This window comes from Odocoileus virginianus, chromosome 29, assembly GCF_023699985.2.
Source record: "Odocoileus virginianus isolate 20LAN1187 ecotype Illinois chromosome 29, Ovbor_1.2, whole genome shotgun sequence".
Taxonomy (NCBI): Eukaryota; Metazoa; Chordata; class Mammalia; order Artiodactyla; family Cervidae; genus Odocoileus; species Odocoileus virginianus.
The window spans coordinates 24,965,318-24,989,040 of NC_069702.1; the positions used below are offsets into that span (position 1 = coordinate 24,965,318).

A 23,723-nucleotide genomic window follows, 5' to 3' on the forward strand; every position below is an offset into this window, starting at 1 on the left:
TCTTTGAGTTCACTCACCCTTTCTTCTGTTTCACCTAATCTTCTGTTGAATCCCACTAATGTCTTTTCCAGTTCAGTTACCATACTCTTCAGCTCTGTGACTTCTGTTTGGAATTTTTTAATATTTTCTAATCTCTTTGATAAAGTTCTCACTGTGTTCATCCACTCCTGAGTTCAGGGATCATTTTTCTGATTATCACTTTGAACTTTCTATCATGTTAATTACTTATCTCTATTTTACTAAGATTTTTCTGAGGTTTTATCTTGTTCATTTGGAACATGCTTCTTTGTTTCTTCACTTTGCTTGACCTTCTGTCAGTTCCTATGCATTAGACGAAACAGCTGCCTCTGCCAGTCCTGCAGGGTTGGCCCTGTATAGGAGACAAACCTTATCATTCAGCCCTGCCCTAACACTCTTGGTTGTTTCTCAACACCACTGTGATTATCCAAGCAGCTTATTTTATTTTTAATAGCTGAGGGAGAACCAAGATCAGTTAGTGTTCCAAAGGGAAAGATCTCACTCAGCATCTAAGTTTAAACTGATTAGAAGCCAGACCCCCACGCAGCAGCTTTTATAAATACAAATAAACATTTTTGTGAGACCACAAGTACAAGCCCTGCTGGCCCCCAGAGCCAAGTGATCTGGAGGTATCCTCTAGGCAGCTGTCATAAAGATCAGGGCTCCAGATGAGTATGTAAGCTCCTTTCAGTGAGAAACCAGCTAAGCTGTGGCATGGTAAAGGGAGGGAAGAAAGATGGTATTCCCCAGCCCACATCACCTGAGAGCATCTCTGTAGCCTCTGGAAGTGCTTCATACCTAGACTTGTCCTATGGCCAAAGCTCCAGGACTGGAAAGCAGGACTCTTTCACAGAAAGACTAGGGGAAAGTTTTAGTCCACTGTCTGTGCAGTGACCTGGGAGTGGTAGCCTTGTAAGAACTGTATCTCTGATAGTTACAGTCCTGGGGGATCCAGGAATGTCCCTGGCTACCAGACAATCAAGGGATATTCCCTGGGCAGCAGCTACAAACACCAGAGTGCCAGATGCAAAAACTGGGATATCAGATATTTATCAGTGCTCCCTTTTTTAATTTTTATATTTTTTTCATTTATTTTTATTAGTTGGAGGCTAATTACTTCACAACATTTCAGTGGGTTTTGTCATACATTGACATGAATCAGCCATGGAGTTACATGTATTCCCCATCCCGATCCCCCCTCCCACTTCCCTCTCCACCCAATTCCTCTGGGTCTTCCCAGTGCACCAGGCCTGAGCACTTGTCTCATGCATCCCACCTGGGCTGGTGATCTGTTTCACTATAGATAATATACATGCTGTTCTCTCGAAACATCCCTCCCTCGCCTTCTCCCACAGAGTCCAAAAGTCTGTTCTGTACATCTGTGTCTCTTTTTCTGTTTTTAAGCACTCCCTTTCAAGAGATGCTGACACTCAGGAGTCTAGCAGAAGGGAAAGATAACGCCTCCCCTTCAAGGTCTCAGGTTTACAGTTAGCTTATATATGTTTAATTAGAAACCCGTCCCTCGGGTTGCAGCAATAATAAGCTAATATTCGCCCTTTTCACACAAAGATTGAGCTCCTAAGTCTGCTACCTCCTGCTTTGCCCTGGGGGTGATTACTGCTTAAGAACTGTTTCTCTTTGGTTACAGTCTCATGGAGCCTACAAGCTAAGCCTGGCTGGCCACTGGAACCAGGTGAGTAGAGGTGTCCCCTGGCAGCATCTGAAAAAATTAGGGCACTAGAGAAGGGTATAAGCTTCTTTCTGAAAGATACTAGCAAGCTGGAACAAGGTAGAGGGAGAGTGCAAAGATGTAATCCACCTGCCTCCATACTCTGAAAACAGCTCTATAAGCCACTATGCTGCTACTGCTGCTGCTAAGTCACTTCAGTCGTGTCCAACTCTGTGTGACCCCATAGACGGCAGCCCACCAGGCTCCCCCATCCCTGGGATTCTCCAGGCAAGAAACTGGAGTGGGTTGCCATTTCCTTCTCCAATGCATGAAAGTGAAAAGTGAAAGTGAAGTCGCTCAGTCATGTCCGGCTCTTAGTTACCCCATCGACTGCAGCCTACCAGGCTCCTCCGTCCATGGGATTCTCCAGGTAAGAGTGCTGGACTGGGTTGCCATTGCCTTCTCCAATAAGCCCCTATAAAGTATGCCAAATCAGAAGTCTGTCCCTCCAGCCAAAGCTCCTGGACAAGCGAACAGATCTCTCTCTCAGAAGTACCAGAAGTGTGTTTCAGTCTACCCTCCGTGTAGTGCCATAGGAGTGGTAGTCTTTCAAGAAATCAATCTCCAACTACAGTCTCATGAAACCCAGGAACACAAGTCTTCTTGGCCTCCAAAGCCAGGTGATCCCCCAAGTGGCAGCTGCAAAAACTGGGTCACCAGATATAAAAATGGAGCAGCAGATGTGTACAGAAGCTCCTGAGAAATACTGGTGCTCTGGAGTGCATCAAAGTGAGAGCACAAAGATGGCACCCACTGGCTAGAGAGATTGCTGTTGTCTAGTCACTAAGTCATGTCCAGCTCTTTGTGACCCCATGGACTGTAACCCACCAGGCTCCTCTGTCCATGGGATTTTCTAGGCAAGAATATTGAAGTGGGTTGCATATCCTTCTCCAGGCGATCTTCCCAACCCAGGGATTGAACTTAAGTCTCCTGCATTGTCAGGCTGTTTCTTTACCATTGAATACCAGGGAAGGCCAGCTACAGTGAAGCAGAGTATAAGAATGGAACATACCAAAGAGATAAAGATACTTTTTTTTTTAAGAGTTGGGGAAGGAAGTTCTAGCAGTCCAGTGGTTAAGACCTCACCTTCCAATGCAGGGGGTACGGGTTTGATCCCTGATCAGGGAGCTAAGATCCCACAGGCTTTGCAGTCAAAAACCCAAAACAGAAACAATACTGTAACAGATTCAAAAAAAGACTTTAAAAACAATGGTCCACATAAAAAAATCTTTAAAGAAAAAAGATTTGGGGGAGATGGTACTCACTGGTTTTAGGAAGGCAAAAAGGGATTGTGAAAAACGGTACTCAGTGACTACAGCATAAAGATGACACCCATTGAAAGCAGGAAAGTAAAGAAATAATGGACCTGTGGGTTTTAGCAAGGCAGAGCGAGGGCATGATGACAGCACACATTAGCCTCCTTCCCAGGAGAATACTCCAGCAGGCCTTTGCCCCTCAGACCAATTGCTCTAAAATTAACAAACAAGTCATTTATACATAAACCTGGACGCTTTTCAAAGGGCTCCTCTGCACTGCTCCCCAGAGCAGACGAGTCTGCATACAGGCCCTTCAAGACTGTACCTCAGTTTGTCACAGCCCCACCAGTCTTGTATGTGAGCCCTGCTAGTCTTTAAACCCAAGTGTTTTGAGGGCTTGTCTCTCAGGTGACTGTCTTTAAAGCTGGGGTGCCCAATGTGAAGTAAGAACCCTTTACTCCCCAGGGCAAAATTCCAAGTTATGAGCTACCTTCCAATTGTGGGCTGCAGTACCAGAGTTGGGAGTTTATGGCAAGATTGTGCCAGTCTTTCCTACCCATTTAGAAGTGGCTTCCTTCACATTTGTCTGATGTGAAGAATTGTCCCACCAGTTTTTAGTTTTTCCCTAGAAGCAACTATTCCATACATGACTGTAGATTTGATATGCCCCTGGGAGGAGGTGAGTTCAGGATCTTCTTATATCACCATCTTGAACCAGAATCTCCAATTTTTGACCCTATTTCATTCATCCATCCATTCATTCAACAAAATATGAGTCTTCACAATGTTCCAGGCACTGATTTAAGTACTGCAGGTATATCAGTGAACAAAATAGACATTATGCCCTTGTCAAATTCATATTCTTATGGGAGGGGACAAACAACAACTAAAATAAATAATTATGTAAGTGTGTTAGAATATAGTAACTTATTTTTTTTTTTAAGTAATACAAAAGAGACTGGTTTGCATGGGGAGTCTGCCATTAAAGCAGATGGTTTGGGAGATGAAAACACGACATATAAGCAAAGACTTGTAGGAGATGAGGGAGGTCAGCCACCAAGACTGTGGTGGAGGAGTGGTCAGGAGGAAGAAATACAAGAGACTGATATGGCTGGAATAGGAGTCGTAGGTAAGGAAGAGCTGTGGAGAGAAGGCCAGCAGGGTAAGGGTGGTAGTGGGAAGGTAGGAGTTTGTAGGCTCTTCTAAGAATCTCAGACTTTATTCTAAGAGAAAGGGAGTAAATTGCAAGGTTTGAATGGAAGTATGACAAGATTTGACTTATTTTTTAAGATGATGACCCCCTGGCTGTTCTGCTAAGAACAGTCTGTAGGGTGAAAGCCAACCAGTTTACCGGTTATTATGATAATGAAGGCTTCCCTTGTAGCTCAGTGGGTAGAGTATCTGCCTGCAATGCAGGAGACCTGGGTTCGATCCCTGGGTCGGGAAGATCCTCTGGAGAAGGAAATGGCAACCCACTCCAGTATCCTTGCCTGGAAAATCTCATGGACAGAGGAGCCTGGTGGGCTGCAGTACATGGGGTCGCAAAGAGTCGGGTATGACTGAGCAACTAACACACTCACACATGATAATGAAGGCAGAGACTGTGGTGGCGTGAACCAAGATGATAGGAGTAAAGGTGGTGAGGTTGTGACCGAATTCTTAGCATAATGCTGTGAAATCCATCCATGTTGTTGGATCAATAGCTCTAAAACTAACTACAGTGATGGTTCCACAATTCTGTGACTAAACCAAAGACCACTGAATTATATATTTTATCTTATTTTATATTTTATTATTATTATTTTGGCTGCACTATGCATCACCGGGACGTTAGTTCCTTGAAAATGGACTGAACCTGGGCTGCCAGCAGTGAGACTGCGAAGTCCTAACCACTGACCCACCAGGGAACTCCCTCCTTACTTTAAACACATGACGTTATTAATATATGGTATCTGAAGTGAATCTCAGCAAAGCTGTTCTTTAAAAGAGGAATGACTTACTGATACATACAACATGGATGAATCTCAAAAGCACTATGCTAAGAAGTTAGTCACAGAAAGCTACATACTGTATGATAACATTTAGATGACATTCTAGAAAACATAGAAATGTAGTGACAGAAAGCAGAGACTGCCGAGAGCCTTGGACAAGGAGACTGACTACAAACTTGTTGGGGTGATGAAATGTTTTATATCATGATAGTACTTGTCGTTACATGATAATATATACATTTGTTGCGGGTCATAGAATTGTACATTTAAAGTTGATGAATTTTATTTAAAAAATCATATATAAACAGTTGATTTTAAAAATAGCAACAACCTCAGCCACATACTCCTTGGAATCTCTTCATGCACCTCCAGAGTTGTATGTATCCCAATCTGAAGACTACTACCAGAAAGCACCTAAATGATGCAATAGTCAAAGGAAGAGGCTTGAAAGAGAGCTAGGAAATCCAAAGGAGCTCAGGGTTGTGATCAGATAATGCAAAGTACATGTATCTCAGAGACTGGAGGCCAACGCATGATATTACAGCAGAGAACAGAAATTATCAGCATCCAAAGACCAGCAGGATAAGACACGTCAGGAAAGGTCAGAGACCACTAGAGGGCAGCAACAGAACAAGTTACCGCTACCTACACTGGCGGGACTTCGCTTGCTCTTGGGAAGGACGAAGAGTTTCCCAGGTGGTGCCAGTGGTAAAGAACCCACTGCCAATGCAGGGGACATAAGAGACACGGGGTCCACCCGGAAGATTCTCTGTAGGAGGACATGGCAACCCACTCCAGTATTCTCACCTGGAGAATCCCAAGGACAGAGGGGCCTGGCAGGCTACAGTCCAGAGGGTCACAAAGAGTCTGACACGACTGAAGTGACTTAGCAAAGCATGTGAAAGACAAACGGGAGAAAGAGAAAAAAAGAATTCTGAATTTAATTTTTTTACTTAAAGAAGACTGCTTCAACTCACAAGTAACTCAGTTTTTGTTGTTTTTTTTTTTTACAAGTTACTCAATTTTAACTGGCAAGATTAATGTTCTACCATTAATGGACATAAAAGTGAAAGTCACTCAGTTGTCAAGAATAGTGGAAAGAGTAGCCATTCCCTTCTCCAGGAGACCTTCCCAACCCAGGGACTGAACCCAGGTCTCTCGAACTGCAGGTGGATTCTTTCCCGTCTGAGTCACCAGGGAAGCCTCAATGGACAGGAGAGTTTGTAAATTACATGTATTTCCAATATAGAGAAATATAGTTTCCTTTTTGCACATGGTCCCCACCTACATTGTGGCACCCTGCTACTGGGGAAAACTTGAGCCTGTTCTCTGCTAGCTCAAGCTGTTGGTATGGTCTCCAGAAATGATGACATTTAACTGCTGGTTTAATGAGTTAGTATGTTCTACAGACTGTTGGGTGCCCTGTTGGCAAACCCCCCCATTGATACAGTATACCCCTCCCAGTACAGTCTCCTGGCACTGGGGATACTAAAGAACAATCTCTATGTCCTCTCACCTGTGCTGAATGTTCCTACCACAAACTCTAGATGAGCTTCCTTGGCCTTGTTGGGCATCTTCTTATAAAAGACTAGAGCTGGTTTGTGCCTCAGTTACCTTTATAGGCCCCAAGGGAAGCCTAGGAACTCCATCACAACCTTGACTTTGTAGGAAACTGGAGAGAAGGAATCTTCGTCTGCTCCCAGCCCATGCTGTTCCTTTGCTGTTACCAACTTGTTGCTTGGGTGGTCTCATGTTATGCACGATGCTTTTCTAAAGGGCCTTGAAAACAGCCCAGTTTGCCCAAGGAGAGGCAAAAGAAAACAATCACCACTGTGCTAGGATCCCAGAAACTTATTTCTAAACTCTGACACCAGCCCTCTCCAGAGTTTCAGTCAGAGGAGCCAAGACACAGGAGTCCAATCTTTTCCCCTTCTTCTATGTTTTACTCTTCTACTCCCAATTCCTATTAGGGGTACTTCGTGCATGCTGTTTCTTCCTCCTTTATCCTATGAACCTCTCTCTTCTGGCGTTTTCTGCCTTTTCCTTCCCTTGGACTATTAATGACTTAAAGGTGTTTGGAGAACAGACAGAACATAACTTAGGGAATAAAAGCATATTTAAAAGTATTTTCAAAACAATCCAAAACATTACCCCATAACATTCACTATTAAATGATTAAAATACATTATTCTATTTGTAGACATGTCTCTGTTGGTAAATTTTAGGTCTCTAGGCTTTAATTCTCAACTTTTTTTCCTACTACAATGAGAGACCCATTCTTATCAAGGAAAATGGGTTTCTATGACAATGATCTCAAAGTGTTTGTATTTATGTGTGGAGTACGTTTAATTACATTTTTTCAAATGCCTTCAGAAATCTTTCACATGTCCCTCATGATGCTATAACTTATCTTTGAATCTCTTAGCATGCTCCTAGTATACGTCTTTTACACTATGAGTATTTCAAAATGTTTATGAAACAAGGAAAGAGAGGGAGCAGGAAAGAGAGGGAGGAAAGAATCAGTAGCCTTACTGAGCTTAAGATTTCCAGGATAAACATTAGTACAAACAGTATTAGCATCGACAGACACTAAGGGCAACAATTTAGCTTCTGCAACAAAATTTAAGGTACCCACTTCCTTGGGGAAGAAGTTTTACTCATTGGGACTTTCCAGTAAAAGTAGTAAGATGTCTTGGTTTTGGTAACCCAGGCTTTCAATTTCAGCTTCAATGAACAATTAGACGAACTATGACTTGAAACCATATACTTCATCAGTTCAGTTCAGTCATTCACTCATTTCCAACTCTTTGCGACCCCATGAACCACAGCACGCCAGGCCTCCCTGTCCATCACCAACTCCAGGAGTTTACTCAAACTCATGTCCATTGAGCCGGTGATGCCATCCAACCATCTCATCCTCTGTCGTCCCCTTCTCCTCCTGCTTTCAATCCTTCCCAGCATCAGGGTCTTTTCAAATGAGCTGGTCTGTATAGTCCAACTCTCACATCCATACATGACTACCGGAAAAACCATAGCTTTGACTAGATGGACCTTTGTTGGCAAAGTAATCTCTCTGCTTTTTAATACACTGTCTAGGTTGGTCATAACTTTTCTTCCAAGGAGCAAGCATCTTTTAATTTCATGGCTGCAGTTACCATCTGCAGTGATTTTGGAGTCCAAAAAAATAAAGTCTGTCACTGATTCCACTGTTGCCACATCTATTTGCTATGAAGTTATGGGACCAGATGCCATGATCTTAGTTTTCTGAATGTTGAGACTGAAGCCAGCTTTTTCACTCTCCTCTTTCACTTTCATCAAGAGATTCTTCAGTTCTTCTTTGCTTTCTGCCATAGTGTTGTGTTATCTGCATATCTCAGGTTATTGATATTTCTCCCAGCAAACTTGATTCCAGCTTGCGCTTCATCCAGTCCAGCATTTCTCATGATGTACTCTGCATATAAATTAAAGAAGCAGGGTGACAATATACAGCCTTGATGTACTCCTTTCCCAATTTGGAACCAGTCTGTTGTTCCTTGTCCGGTTCTGTCTGTTGCTTCTTGACCTGCATACAGATTTCTCAGGAGGCAGGTCAGGTGGTCTGGTATTCCCATATCTTGAAGAATTTTCCACAGTTTGTTGTGATCCACACAGTCAAAGGCTTTGGCATAGTCAATAAAGCAGAAATAGATGTTTTCCTGAAATTCTCTTGCTTTTTTGATGATCCAGCCATGTTGGCAGACTGATCTCTGGTGGGTCTGCCTTTTCTAAATCCAGCTTTAACATCTGGAAGTTCTCGGTTCACGTACTGTTGAAGCCTCACTTGAAAAATTTTGAGCATTACTTTGCTAGCATGTGAGCTGAAAGCGATTGTGCGGTAGTGTGAGCATTCTTTGGCATTGCTTTCTTTGGCACTGGAATGAAAAGTGACCTTTTCCAGTCCTGTGGCCACTGGTGAGTTTTCCAAATTTGCTGGCATATTGAGTGCAGCACTTTCACAGCATCATCTTTTACGATTTGAAATAGCTCAACTGGAATTCCATCACCTCCACTAGCTTTGTTCGTAGTAATGCTTCCCTAAGGCCCACCTGACTTTGCATTCCAGGATGTCTGGATCTATACTTCATTAGTTTTGTACTATTTATCGATACCTGCTACACAGACAAACTCAGTCACAAGTTCACATACAACACTATGTTCCAGACCACAGAGTTCAATGTCATGCTCTAATAGTAGTAAAATTAACTTTATTTTCTTCACTATTATTATAGGCATACTTCCAAGTTGGAAACACTAAGCTATACGGTGAGCATTTTCCTACATGCTAGAAGGAGGCTAAAGCCAAGTGAAACTGTGATTGCTGTTAGTTAACCTGTTATCAGTTCAGTCACTCAGTCATCTCCGTCTCTTTGCCACCCCATGGACTGCAGCACACCAGGCTTTCCTGTCCATCACCAACTCCCGAACTTTCTCAAACTCATGTCCAGTGAGTCGGTGATGCCATCCAACCATTTCATGCTCTGTCATCCCATTCTCCCACCTTCAATCTTTCCCAGCTTCAGGGTCTTTTCCAATGAGTCAGTTCTCTGTATCAGGTGGCCAAAGTATTAGAGCTTCAGCTTCAGCATCAGTCCTTCCAATGAATATTCAGGACTGATTTGCTTTAGGATTGACAGGTTTGATCTCCTTGCTGTCCAAGGGACTCTCAAGAGTCTTCTCCAACACCACAGTCCAAAAGCATCAGTTCTTTGGCGCTCAGCTTTCTTTATGGTCCAACTCATACCCACACATGACTACTGGAAAAACCATAGCTTTGACTAAATGGACCTTTGTTGGCCAAGTAATGTCTCTTCTTTTTAATATGCTGTCTAGTTTGGTCATAACTTTTCTTCCAAGGAGCAAGCGTCTTTTAACCTGTTATAGTCTTACAAATCTCTTTTGCAGTACTAGTTTTCACCCAAGGAATTTTTTTTACTAGACTGAATTTTTTTTTTACTATAAGCAGTAATTATTTGATTATTTAAATATAATAATTTTGTTGGTGTCAAAATATCTAGACCAAAAATATGAAGTTATTAGCAATTCTCTATTACGTGGAATATAGTCCAACCCACAATCACCATGGAAACAGAGTATCTGACACTACTGTGGCATAATTTTTTTAAAAAAATCTATTTAGAGAATCATTTTATTGAGTACCCCAAATGTTCTAGGCAGACAATCACTAAACCAAGTATGAATGAACACATGGTAACTCTTTAGGATTTGCTTTCTCATATACCAACCTCTGATTTGGATAGTAAAGCAGCTCTGAGGAAAATAAAAAAGACGTATGACAATTCCCCCTTGCATTCCTTTTAGAAGATGTCCAACCCTTGCAAATCAAGATTCTGGGGCAATGAACTATAAATGGAACTTTTAAGAACAATGTTGACACTAAGGCAGAAACACAAAAACTGAAACATAATATTAGTAACATTGCAGATTCCCTTGAGCTCATGAAGCACTTTAAAAGAATAAGAAAAGGTGTGGTTTAGCTGATAAAGAGTCCACCTGCAATGCCGGAGACCTGGGCTCAATCCCTGGGTTGGGAAGATCCCCTGAAGAAGGGAAAGGCTACCTACTCTAGTATTCTGGCCTGGAGAATTCCATGGTGTTGAAAAGAGTCGGACACGACTGAGCAACTTTCACTTCACATAAATAATCTAAGAAATGACACTCAAAAGAAACTCTAGAAAAAGGAGATATAAGAACACAGCACACAAGAGTCAACTATAACAGAATTCTTCTCCAGAGAAGGGTCCATTCCTGAGTAACTGACTGATTACATTGGCAATCCAGAGATTATATTATTGTGGGGTTCTCTGTATCCATATGATTCAGCAAAAGTAGTCATTCATTTATTCATCCACTTAAATACTTACTCAAAAAAAACCTGAGGTGTCACCATGTGCCAAACTACAGAATTCAATGTCAATGTTCTAATACTTGTAAATTAACTTAATTTTCTCCACCATGGTGAGAGAAACATTTGTAAGTGGGAAGCACTGAGTTAACTGATGACTATTTGCCTAGGAGCTGGACGGGAACTAAGGCCAAGTGAACGCGACACCTCTGTACCTCACTCTGCCTCTGACTGGGGAACCTGAACCTTAAAGTGAACATAAGTTTACACAAACAAGTGACTCATATTCATTGTGTACTATGACTGGAAAAGGTCAGTTTTCATTCCAATCCCAAAGAAAGGCATTGCCAAAGAATGCGCAAAATACCGCATGATTGCACTCATCTCACACGCTAGTAAAGTAATGCTCAAAATTCTCAAAGCCAGGCTTCAGCAATATATGAACCGAGAGCTTCCAGATGTTCAAGCTGGTTTTAGAAAAGGCAGAGGAACCAGAGATCAATCTGCCAACATCTGCTGGATCATCGAAAAAGCAAGAGAGTTCCAGAAAAACATCTATTTCTGCTTTATTGACTATGCCAAAGCCTTTGACTGTGTGGATCACAATAAACTGTGGAAAATTCTTCAAGATATGGGAATACCAGACCACCTGACCTGCCTCTTGAGAAACCTGTATACAGGTCAGGAAGCAACAGTTAGAACTTGACATGGAACAACAGACTGGTTCCAAATAGGAAAAGGAGTACGTCAAGGCTGTATATTGTCACCCGGCTTATTTAACTTGTATGCAGAGTACATCATGAGAAATGCTGGGCTGGAAGAAGCACAAGCTGGAATCAAGATTGCCGGGAGAAATATCAATAACCTCAGATATGCAGATGGCACCACCCTTATGGCAGAAAGTGAAGAACTAAAAAGCCTCTTGATGAAAGTGAAAGAGGAGAATGAAAAAGTTGGCTTAAAGCTCAACATTCAGAAAACTAAGATCATGGCATCTGGTCCCATCACTTCATGGCAAATAGGTGGGGAAACAGTGTCAGACTTTATTTGTTTGGGCTCCAAAATCATTGTAGACGGTGATTGCAGCCATGAAATTAAAAGATGCTTAACTCCTTGGAAGCAAAGTTATGACCAAGCTAGATAGCATATTAAAAAGCAGAGACATTACTTTGCCAACAAAGGTCCATCTGGTCAAGGCTATGGTTTTTCCTGTGGTCATGTATGGATGTGAGAGTTGGACTGTGAAGAAAGCTGAGTGCTGAATAATTGATGCTTTTGGACTGTGGTGTTGGAGAAGACTCTTGACAGTCCCTTGGACTGCAAGGAGATCCAACCAGTCCATCCTAAAGGAGATCAGTCCTGGGTTCATTGGAAGGATTGATGCTGAAGCTGAAACTCCAATACTTTGGCCACCTCATGAGAAGAACTGACTCATTGGAAAAGATCCTGATGCTGGGAGGGATTGGGGGCAGGAGGAGAAGGGGACGACAGAGGATAAGATGACTGGATGGCATCACTGACTCAATGGACATGAGTTTGAGTAAACTCTGGGAGTTGGTGATGGACAGGGAGGTCTGGCGTGCTGCGATTCATGGGGTTGCAAAGAGTCGGACACGACTGAGCGACTGAACTGAACTGAATTGATGTGTTAAGTCAGGTGATGGATATTGAAATTTTTAAGAGAGTCCTTGGCCTCAAGACACTCTTTGGGGATGGTAACAGATTTTAGATGAAGAAATTTGGGGACACAATTATCACTAGGAAGGAAAAGAGAGTTTTGATAGGAAGAGTTTTTCTTACAAATATATAATATGGTTTCCCTCCAAAGGATATCCTTATAACTATACTTTCTTCTGACACATCAATTTCAAAGTGTCTATTACTGAAGGCCTTATAGAGTTAAATTTTATGCAAGTAGTACTTACATATAATTTAAACATCAAATATTTCAGAGGGTGTGTAATGATGAACAGCAGCCTGTGTGTCATTTGTTCCCAGAAATAAACACTTCTGTATCCAGTTCTTCTGTTTATACTATTAGCATGTGCCTATACCACTTCCATGGCTTCCCTGATAGCTCAGTTGGAAAAGAATCCGCTTGCAGTGCAGGAGATCCCAGCTCAATTCCTGGGTCGGGAAGATCCCCCGGAGAAGGGATAGGCTCCCACTCCGGTATTCTTGGGCTTCTCTTATGGCTCAGGTGGTAAAGAAATGGCCCACAATGTGGGAGACCTGGGTTCAATCCCTGCGTTAGGAAGATTCCCTGGAGAAGGGAAAGGCTACCCCACTCCAGTATTCTGGCCTGGAGAATTCCATGGACTGTGTAGTCCATGGCGTTTCAAAGAGTCGGACACGACTGAGTGACTTTCACATACCACTTCTATACCACTAGCATATTAACTCAAAAATACAGTACATACAAACTTTTAAGTTGTGAACTTTCAAAGATGTGAACATGCATTTGCATGACCAGTCACATAAATCAGCTCATGTGTCTGGCATACACTGTTAAGTGCATGCATCCTCTACAAACGCGTGGGATTTTGTGGACTTTACAGTACTCTGTGGGGTTTCCCAAGTGGGGCAGTGGTAAAGAAACTGCTTGCCAATGCAGGAGACACAGGCTCAATCCCTGGGTCAGGAAGAGCCCCTGGAGTAGGAAACGGCATCCCACTCCAGAATTCTTGCCTGGAAAATTCCATGGACAGAGGAGCCTGGAGGGCTACAGTCCATGGGTTCACAAAGAGTCAGACATGACTGAATGACTAAGCATGCATGAACAGTACTGTATAGAGTACAGTAATTTTATTTCAAGCCCGGAATGTCCAGAAGCAAATGTAAAAGCAGCAGTGATACAGCTGGTATTGCTAAACACACACACACACACACACAAACACACACACCAAGAGATAACAATGGAAACAAAAGTGAAAATAATTGAGAGTGAAAAGATGGTAGATGTCTTTCTACCATCTATATGAATTGTCCAACCATCAGTATGAGTCTAAAGAACAGGACAAGATCATGAACATATGAAGTCAGCAATGCTGATGATGTCAACAATAATATCAAAGCATACAAAAGTGAGGAGGAGACAGAGAAACTTTTCAATGTGTGGATGTAGGATCAGCATCAGCATTGAGTCCTACTCAGCTTAATGCTGATTCAAGAGAAAGCTAAAAGCCTTTTTGAAGACTTGAAGAAGAAACATGGTAAAGAACCAGAAGATGCATCTTTTAATGCTAGCCATGGCCCAGGTGGCACTAGTGGTTTAAAAAAAAAAAAACACCCACTTGCCAATGCAGGAGATAAAAGAGAAAGTGGGCTCAATCCCCAGATTGGGAAGATCCCTTGGAGGAGGGCATGGCAACCAACCCCAGTATTCTTGCCTGGAGAATCCCATGGACAAAGGAAACTGGCAGGCTATAGTCCACAGGGTCGCAAAGAGTCAGACATGACTGAAGTGATTTAGCATGCATGCACGGCTGGTTTTATCAGTTCAAGGCTAGAGCCAACCTTCACAGTGTGGAAGTGGTAAGTGACAGGAACAATCCTGTGACAATTCTGAAAGGACTATGACATCTACAAAGCCATAAAAAACATTGACTTTGCTTGGCATGAGGTTATGGCCATCACTGCAATGGGGTTTGGAAGAATCTGAGCTTGCAGTCTGTTCCCAATTTTCGTGGATGTGAGAAGACAATGAGGAATCCAAAGAGGTCTTTATCAATTTAGTGACCCTCAGCTGGAGCCAGATCTGCCAAAGGACAACTTCACTGAATGCCCTGCTGTGCAACACAAGGAGTTTGCTAACGAAGACCTGATGGGATTGGAGGCCCAGAGAGAGAACAAAGAGCGACAAGAGGAAGAACTAACTGAGAAACTGAAGAAATGCATGACACAGGAAACGGCCAGGGTATGTTCTTTATCTGAGGAGGCACTGTTAGTTTTTGAGGCATGGGGCCTGAACACAGAACAGTACACGAAGGTTGCAGAAGCTGTTCAGAATGCAATCCAGTGCAATCATGTCATCTGTGATGAGGAAAAAGAGCTGCTCCCCAGACATCACTGGATTGTTTATTCAAGAGGGTAGTAGTGTTAGTTGCTCAGCCGTGTCCAACTCTTTGCTACCCCATGGACTGTAGCCCTCGAGTCTCCTGTGTCTATGGGTTTCTCCAGGTAAGAACAGTGGAGTGGATTGCCATTCCCTTCTCCAGAGGATCTTCCCAACCCAGGGATCGAACCATGGTCTCCTGCATTGCAGGCAAACTCTTTACCATTTGAGCTACAGAGAAGACCATTCAAGAGGGTAGACAGAATTGAATCCAGCAGGGAACCATAACCTGTGCATCAGTGTCAGGTGTGAGTGAAACTGCAGCATCGGACTTTACTTCCATCACCAGTCACATCCACAACTAGGTGTTGTTTTCATTTTGGCTCAGGCTCTTCATTCTTTCTGGAGCTATTTCTCCACTCTTCTCTAATAGCATATTGGGCACATATCAACTTGAGGAGTTCATCTTTCAGTGTCATATCTTTTTGCCTTTTCATACTGTTCATGGGATTCTGAAAGCAAGAATGCTGAAGTGGTTTGCCACAGCCTTCTCCAGTGGACCACATTTTGTCAGAACTCGCCACTATGCCCATCCACCTTGGGTCATACACATCTTAAGCCCACACATGGCATGGCTCATAGTTTCATTGAGTTAGATAAGGCTATGATCCAAGATCTTAATGACCCAGATAATCATGATGGTGTGGTCACTCACCTAGAGACAGACATCCTGGAGTGGGAAGTCAACTGGGTCTTAGGAAGCATTACTACGAACAAAGCTAGTGGAGGTGATGGAATTCCAGTTGAGCTATTTCAAATCGTAAAAGATGATGCTATGAAAGTGCTGCACTCAATATGCCAGCAAATTTGGAAAACTCACCAGTGGCCACAGGACTGGAAAAGGTCACTTTTCATTCCAGTGCCAAAGAAAGGCAATGCCAAAGAATGCTCAAACTACCACACAATTGCACTCATCTCAAATGCTAGCAAAGTAATACTGAAAACTTTCCAAGTGAGGCTTCAACAGTACATGAACCATGAACTTCCAGATGTTCAAGCTGGATTTAGAAAAGGCAGACCCACCAGAGATCAAATTGCCAACATCCATTGGACCATCGAAAAAGCAAGAGAATTTCAGAAAAACATCTACTTCTGCTTCACTGACTATGCTAAAGTCTTTGACTGTGAATCACAACAAACTGTGGAAAATTCTTCAAGAGATGGGAATACCAGACCACTTTACCTGCCTCCTGAGAAATCTGTATGCAGGTCAAGAAGCAACAGACAGAACCGGACAAGGAACAACAGACTGGTTCCAAATTGGGAAAGGAGTATGTCAAGGCTATATATTGTCACCCTGTTTATTTAACTTACATGCAGGGTACATCATGCGAAATGTCAGACTGGATGAAGCACAAGCTGGACTCAAGATTGCTGGGAGAAATATCAATAAGCTCAGATATGCAAATGATACCACTCTTATGGCAGAAAGTGAAGACGAACTGAAGAGCCTCTTGATGAAAGTGAGAGAGGAGAGTGATAAAGCTGACTTAAAACTCAACACTCAGAAAACTAAGATCATGGCATCCAGTCCCATCACTTCATGGCAAACAGATGGGGAATCAATGGAAACAGTGAGAGATTTTATTTTTTTGGACTCCAAAATCACTGCAGATGGTGACTGCAGCCATGAAATTAAAAGATGCTTGCTCCTTGGAATAAAAGCTATGACCAACCTAGACAGCATGTTAAAAAGCAGAGATATTACTTGGCAGACAAAGGTCTGTATAGTCAAAGCTATGGTTTCTCCTGCTGGACCATAAAGAAAGTTAAGTGCCAAAGAATTGGTGCTTTTGAACTGTGGCATTGAAGAAGACTCTTGAGAGTTCCCTGGACAGCAAGGATATCAAATCAGTCAATTCTAAAGGAATCAGCCTGAATATTCACTGCAAGGACTGATGCCGAAGGTGAAGTTCCAATTCTTTGACCACCTGATGTGAAGAACTGACTCATTAGAAAAGACCAAGATGCTGGGAAAGACTGAAGGCAGGAGAAGGGGACGACAGAGGATGAGATGGTTGGATGATCACCGTCTCAAAGGACATGAGTTTAAGCAAGCTCTGGGAGTTGGTGATGGAGAGGGAAGCCTGGTGTGCTGCAGCCCATGTGATCACAAAGAGTCAGACACAACTGAGCAACTGAAGTGAACTGAAATTAAAAAAATTTTGAGAAGCTGAAGCAGTAGCTATATTTTCCATCTACATTTTTATCCATACAATACAAAATTGATTAAAGATTTAGAAAGAAAAAAGCTTTTAAATTAGATGGGAAAAAAGCTATTCTCCTTCACTTATCAGCTGTAAGATGTCCAAAATGGCACAATGCCTTGTGGATTCAGGACAGAAACAAGGGTAAATTAGATCTGATTTACTGACTGGAAAATCCTGTGGAAGCTATACATTCCTAAATAAGAAGAGGTAAAAGGAATAATAATTTTTACTTTCAGTCCTATACATTTCTTTTTTAAATGCATAGAAGAACACAATTTTAAAAGCTGAATATTTTATGTAACACAAAGAACACAGAAAAATTCTGTCCCTAGGCATGGCTAATGTTGTAATCAAGAGTTTAGTTAATAACTTTTTTTTTCTCAAAGCTGGAAACTCCCATAAAGCAACTACTGTTGGAAAATCATTTAAACTTAAAAGAAAACTGAAGATAACTTACCACTTTTTAATTTACACTTCCTCTCTTCTGGAAGAGAAAATCTTTTTTTTTTTTTTAAAAAAGGGAATCAAAATTAAAAGGGGTATTCCCTTAGGAAGACAAGAGAGTTTATGATTACACGAATAGGTCTGGTAGCTTTCTTCTATGTGACTCATCATCCTTTTTAGAGGCTCCAGGGGAGAACCCATTTCTTTTCTCATTCAGATTGTTGGCAGATTTCCATTCCTTGCAGATGTAGGACTGAAATCCCTGTTTCCATGGCTGCAAGTTGAGAGCTATTCCCAGTTTCTAGAGGATATCACACTCCTTGGCTAGTGGCCCCCTTCCTCCATTTCCAAAGCCAGCAACAGGAGATGGAGTCCCTCACACACTCAAGTCCCTGCTTCTTCTTTTGTTCTATCTTTCTGACTGACTGTTCTGTCTTCCTCTCTTAAGCACCCGTATCATTACACTGGTTCCACTTAATGAATGTCTGTATATATTTTAAGGTCCATAACTTTAATTCCAATTGCAACTTTCCTTTTGGGAAGTAATGTAAAACATTCACAGGTTCAAAAGTTTAGAGCATGGACATTCGTGGGGTGCATGGGGCATTATTCTGTTTATCATATTAGCCAAAAGGTGTGGCAGACTTGAATGCAGGGGAGAGTGCCCTGGAAAACACTCATTTTTAGATGCAGCTGGAGACAAGGTTCAAGATGGAAATTCAGTAGGAGACTAAGCAGAAGTTTCAAGAAAAGAGATTTTTTAGAGCTACTGTATGATTCAGCAATCCCAATTCTGAGCAAATATCAGGAAAAGATAAAAACTCTAACTCAAAAAGATACACACATCCCAATATTGATAACATCACTATTTACAATAACCAAGATGTGAAAGCAACATAAGTGTTCATCAACAAATGGATAAAGATGTGCAATGAAGTATTACTCAGTTATACAAATGAATGAAATAGTGCCATTTGCAACAACATGGATGACCTAGACAATATCATACTAAGTCAGTCAAAGACAAATATATATCACTTACATGTGGAATCTAAAAAATAATACAAATGAATCTATTTATAAAACAGAAACAGACTCACAGAAATAGAAAACAAACTTACAGTTAACAAAAGGAAGGAGGAGGAGAGACAAATTAGGAATATGGGATTAAGAGATATACATTACTATATATAAAATATGTAAGCAATAAGGATTTACTATGTAACACAGGGAGCAATATTCATTATTTATAACAACTTATAGTGGAAAATAATCTGAAAATATATATACATAACTGAATCACTCTGCTGTATACCTGAAACTAACAAAATATTGTAATGCACTCTATGTTGCTGTTGATTAGTCCCTAAATCATGTTGGACTCTTTTAGGACTCCACGGACTGTCGCAGGCCAGGCTCCTCTGTCTATGGGATTACCCAGGCAAGAATACTGGAGTGGGTTGCCATTTCCTTCTCCAGGAGATCTTCCTGACTCAGGGATCAAACCCACATCTCCTGCATTGGCAGGAGGATTCTTTACAACTGAGCCATACTTCAATTAAAAAAAAAAAAAGAAGAGAGATTTTTAAGAAAGAGAAAACAGTTGACTTTCAAGGACCACCAAGAAGTCAAGTTACATAAGACATAAAGAGAATCTTTTGAACTTGTTATATAAGAATAACCAATACCTCATGACAGCTCCACCAGAGAAAGAACTTGACATCAGTAGGTTAAAGAGAAAATGGGAAAAAGGATGGGATCCTTACTAAAAGGACGAAATGACAATGATGGTAATGTTGGTGGTGGTTAGCCCACTAGTGCTGCCGTAACAGATGGTACACACTGGGTGGCCTAAACAACAGAAACTCATTTTCTCAAAGTCCTGGAGGCTGGAAGTTCAAGATGTCAACAGGTTTTGTTTCCTTTGAGGCCTCTCTCCTTGGCTTGCAGATGGCCATTTTTTTTCCTCTGCATCCTCCCGGGGTCTTTTTCTTTGTGCACTTGCCCCTGGTGTCTCTCTCTTTTCTTGCAAGGACACTGTTCCCATTGGATTAGGGCCTCCACCCTCATAACCTCATTTAACCTCAATTATCTCCCTAAAGGCCTGATCTCCAAATACAGTCACAATGGGGTTTAGGGCTTCAAGCTTTGATATAAATTATGAGGGGACGCAACTCAGCTTATAACTATGAAGATGACAATGATGACAATGATTGCTGCTGACATTTATGAAGTGCTAACTGTATGCCAGGTATAATACTAAACACTTCACATGCATTGTCATTTGATTCTCAAAGGAACCCTATAAGGGGCCATTATTTCTTTCATTTTATCATGTGAAAAGCTGAAGCAAAATCATTCAAGGGGCAGAGCTTAAACTTGAACCTTAGTCTTTCAGCTTAAACCCATGTTTTCAAACATGATGCTATGTCTACTTTTTACATAGCTGTAATAGAAAGGAAACAAATAAGACAGCACCCAGGTAAGAATATGAAAATGAGGAAGGTTTTGGTTTTTTCCTTTGCTTTTGTCTTGTTTTTACTAGCCCAAAGCTAAGAATAGCTTGAAAAACAAGGTAATATACTAAATAGAAAAAAGTCCAGAGAAAAAGGGAGCAGTTGAAGACAGAGTCTACTGTTCCACTTTTAGCTTCTGCCCTGATCCTGATAAAAACTGAAAAATAAAACTTATATTACACAGCTAGTTAAATCATTCTACAAATAAATCTTAACTACCTATCATGTGACAGGCACTGTACAAGAATCTCGTAATAGTGAGCAAAATCCAGAAATTGTCCTTGTCCTTATATACTTACAGTTTAGTGGAGAAGAGAGTACTAATTAAATCATCAGAAAAGGTTATATAATAATAAACTGAGATAAGTGCTATGAGTGAAAAGAACATACTCCTAAGGGAACACATAATAAAAGAACCTGTTATAGATTCTATATAGAGGATGTACTACTAAAGGCTACTCTAAAAAGAGAGCTAATACTGGGCTCAAAGCAGAAGGATGAGTAACATGTGCAATGGGGAAGGGGCCGGGTAATATTCTGGGCACACGGAAGAGCAGGCCCTGAGGGATGTGTGGGAGGACTCCGGCATACTTGAGGAACTGAAAGGAGGTTAGCACTGAAAGGAGGTTAGCACGGCAGGTGCTGAACTAACAAAGGGCAGAACAGCGGAAGATGAAGCTGGGAAGGCATGCAGGGCTATAACAACAGATTTGGTCTTAATCTTAAAGGCTGCTGGAGTATTTTAAGAGTATCACAGAGACACAAGATTAGGTCTGGCTTTAAAAAGTCCCTCTGGCTCCACAAACCAGATCAGGAAGAATAGAAAACGGATGCAGGTTGATCAATTGAGAGACTGCTGCAGATTCCCACGTTTCCAGCTTGCACAGCTGGTTGTTAACTGATGGCTGACGGTGCCATACGCTCAGACTAGGTGCACTGTAGAAGGAAAGATTTCAGGAGTTTTGTTTGGGATACATTTAGTTTGAGGTGCCTCTTAATTACTCAAATACAGGTGGCTGAATAGGCAGTTTATATACAGGTAAAAACTGAGAGGTCTAGATTAGAAACATAATCTGGGAACAACTGATGTATATATGCATAATTACTGAAGCATGACCATTGACTACAATGCTTAAGATACAGCTAGTGATACAGAAGATACAGGATAGAAAGTGATAAAGGCTTGCCTAGGTCTTAATCTTGAAGATATACACATTTAATTAACAGGGAGAAGACAACAAGCCTGCAAAGAAGGAATAGCAAGAGAGACAGGAGGAAAATCATGAGTACCGGATCACAGAAACCAAAGGAAGACAGTATCAAGGAGGAGGGGTTCAAAAGTATGAATGCTGCTGACAGACACCAATTCACAGATTACCAGAGCGGAAAGGGAACTTAGAAATTGTCCGGTGCCCCATTATCTCCCAAATTATGGAATTAAGATTCAGATAATATGCTAGCTAACCAGTAGAATCTAGATTAAACCCTTAATTCCTAATGCGTGGGCCAATACTCTTTTCATACACTTATTTGCCTGATGACTATTACTTGACGCAGCTTTTCTTTTTTAATTAAATCACCTCTACTACTTTAGTCTTTCACCAAACCTCTGGCTACTTCTGAAGCTTCTCTACATCAATAAACCATAATCCATTCTAAAAGAAGCCTTCACTAAACATTAAATTAGAACATTGATCTGGCTCTGCAACCAGAAAATAAGTCACCACCCACTCCTTTACTCCTCCCCCATTCACTCACTCCTGCCACTGCTACTAAAGCACTGACACACCAGTGTCTCAGCATAGCATCCTACACTCTTTGCATTCAAAGGAAAGACTGATTAACTGGGAAACTATTGGAAGAGAGAACTGGAACATAACACTTTGACTATCAAGTTAGCATACTCAGTCATCCTCTCTTGTCCAGGTAAAATGAAAACTTCAGCCCAGGAGAAATGAAAGGAAGGGGAAAAAAGGAAGGTAAGGATACAAAACAATAATAATACTGTTTTGCATATTTGCAATTTGCTAAGAAAGCTGCTAAGTGAGTAGGCCAAACAACTAACAGGGAGGGAGCACAGCTCCACCCATCAGCAGAAAATTGGATTAAAGACTTACTGAGTATGGCCCTGCCCACCAAAGCCAAGACCCAGTTTTTCCCACACAGCCAGTCCCTCCCATCAGGAAGCTTGCACAAGCTTCTTATCCTCATTTATCAGAGGACAGACAGAAGAAGCAAGAACTACAGTCCCATGGCCTCCAGAACAAAAACCACAATGACAGAAAACTAACCAAAATGATACCATGGATCCCAGCTTTGTGTAACTCAATGAAACTATGAGCCATACCATACACACCCACGCAAGACTGACAGGTCATGCTGGAGAGTTCTGACAAGATGTAGCCTGCTGGAGAAGGAAATGGCAAACCACTTCAGTATTCTTTCCTTGAGAATCCCATGAACAGTATGAAAGGGCAAAAAGATATGACACTGGAAGATGAGCCCCCAGTACAATAGGTGTCCAATATGCTACTTGGGAAGAGCAGAGAAACAGCTCCAGAAAGAATGAAGAGGTTGAGCCAAAACAGAAACAACAGCCAGTTGTGGATATGTCTGGTAGTGAAAGTAAAGTCCGATACTGTAAAGAACACTGTATAGGAACCTGGAATGTTAGGTCCATAAATCAAGGTAAAGTGGATGAAGTCAAGCAGGAGATGGCAAGGGTGAACATCGACATCTGAGCAATCAGTGAAAAGGTGAATTTAATTCAGAAGACCACTGTATCTACTACTGTGGGCAAGAATCCCTTAGAATCTAAGAAATGGAGTAGCCCTCACAGTCAACAAAAGAGTCCAAAATGCAGCACTTTGGTGCAATCTCAAAAACAACAGTATGATCTCAGTTTATTTCCAAGGCAAACCAGTCAACATCACAGTAGTCCAAGTCTATGCCCCAACCACCAATGCTGAAGCAGCTGAAGTAGAATGGCTCTATGAAGACTCCCAACACCTTCTAGAACTAACACCAAAAAAAGATGTCCTTTTCATGATAGGGGACTGGAATGCAAAAGTAGGAAGTCAGGAGATACGTGGAGCAACAGGAAAGTTAGGACTTGGAGTACAAAATGAAGCATGACAAAGGCTAACAGAGTTTTGCCAAAAGAACACACTGGTCATAGCAAACACCCTTTCAAACAACACATAAGACAACTCTACACATGGAAAACACCAGATGGTCAATACCAAAGTCAGACTGATTATATTCTTTGCCGCCGAAGATGGAGAAGCTCTACAGAGTCAGCAAAAACAAGACCAGGAGCTGACTATGGCTCAGATCATGAACTCTTTGTCGCAAAATTCAGACTTAAACTGAAGAAAGTAGGGAAAACCACTAGACCATTCAGGTATGACCCTAAATCAAATCCCTTATGATTATACAGTGGAAGTGACAAATAGATTCAAGAGATTAGATCTGATAGACAGAGTGCCTGAAAAACTATGGACAGAGGATTGTGACATTGTACAGCAGGTAGTAACCAAAATC

The 23,723-nt window shown here is 41.6% G+C and overlaps 1 protein-coding gene across 13 annotated transcripts in view; it reads right to left on the reverse strand.

The window, feature by feature from the left end:
- ART3 (ADP-ribosyltransferase 3 (inactive)) overlaps window positions 1-23,723 on the reverse strand; it is a 139,001-nt gene that overhangs the window by 42,770 nt on the left and 72,508 nt on the right. The window lies entirely within an intron of this gene.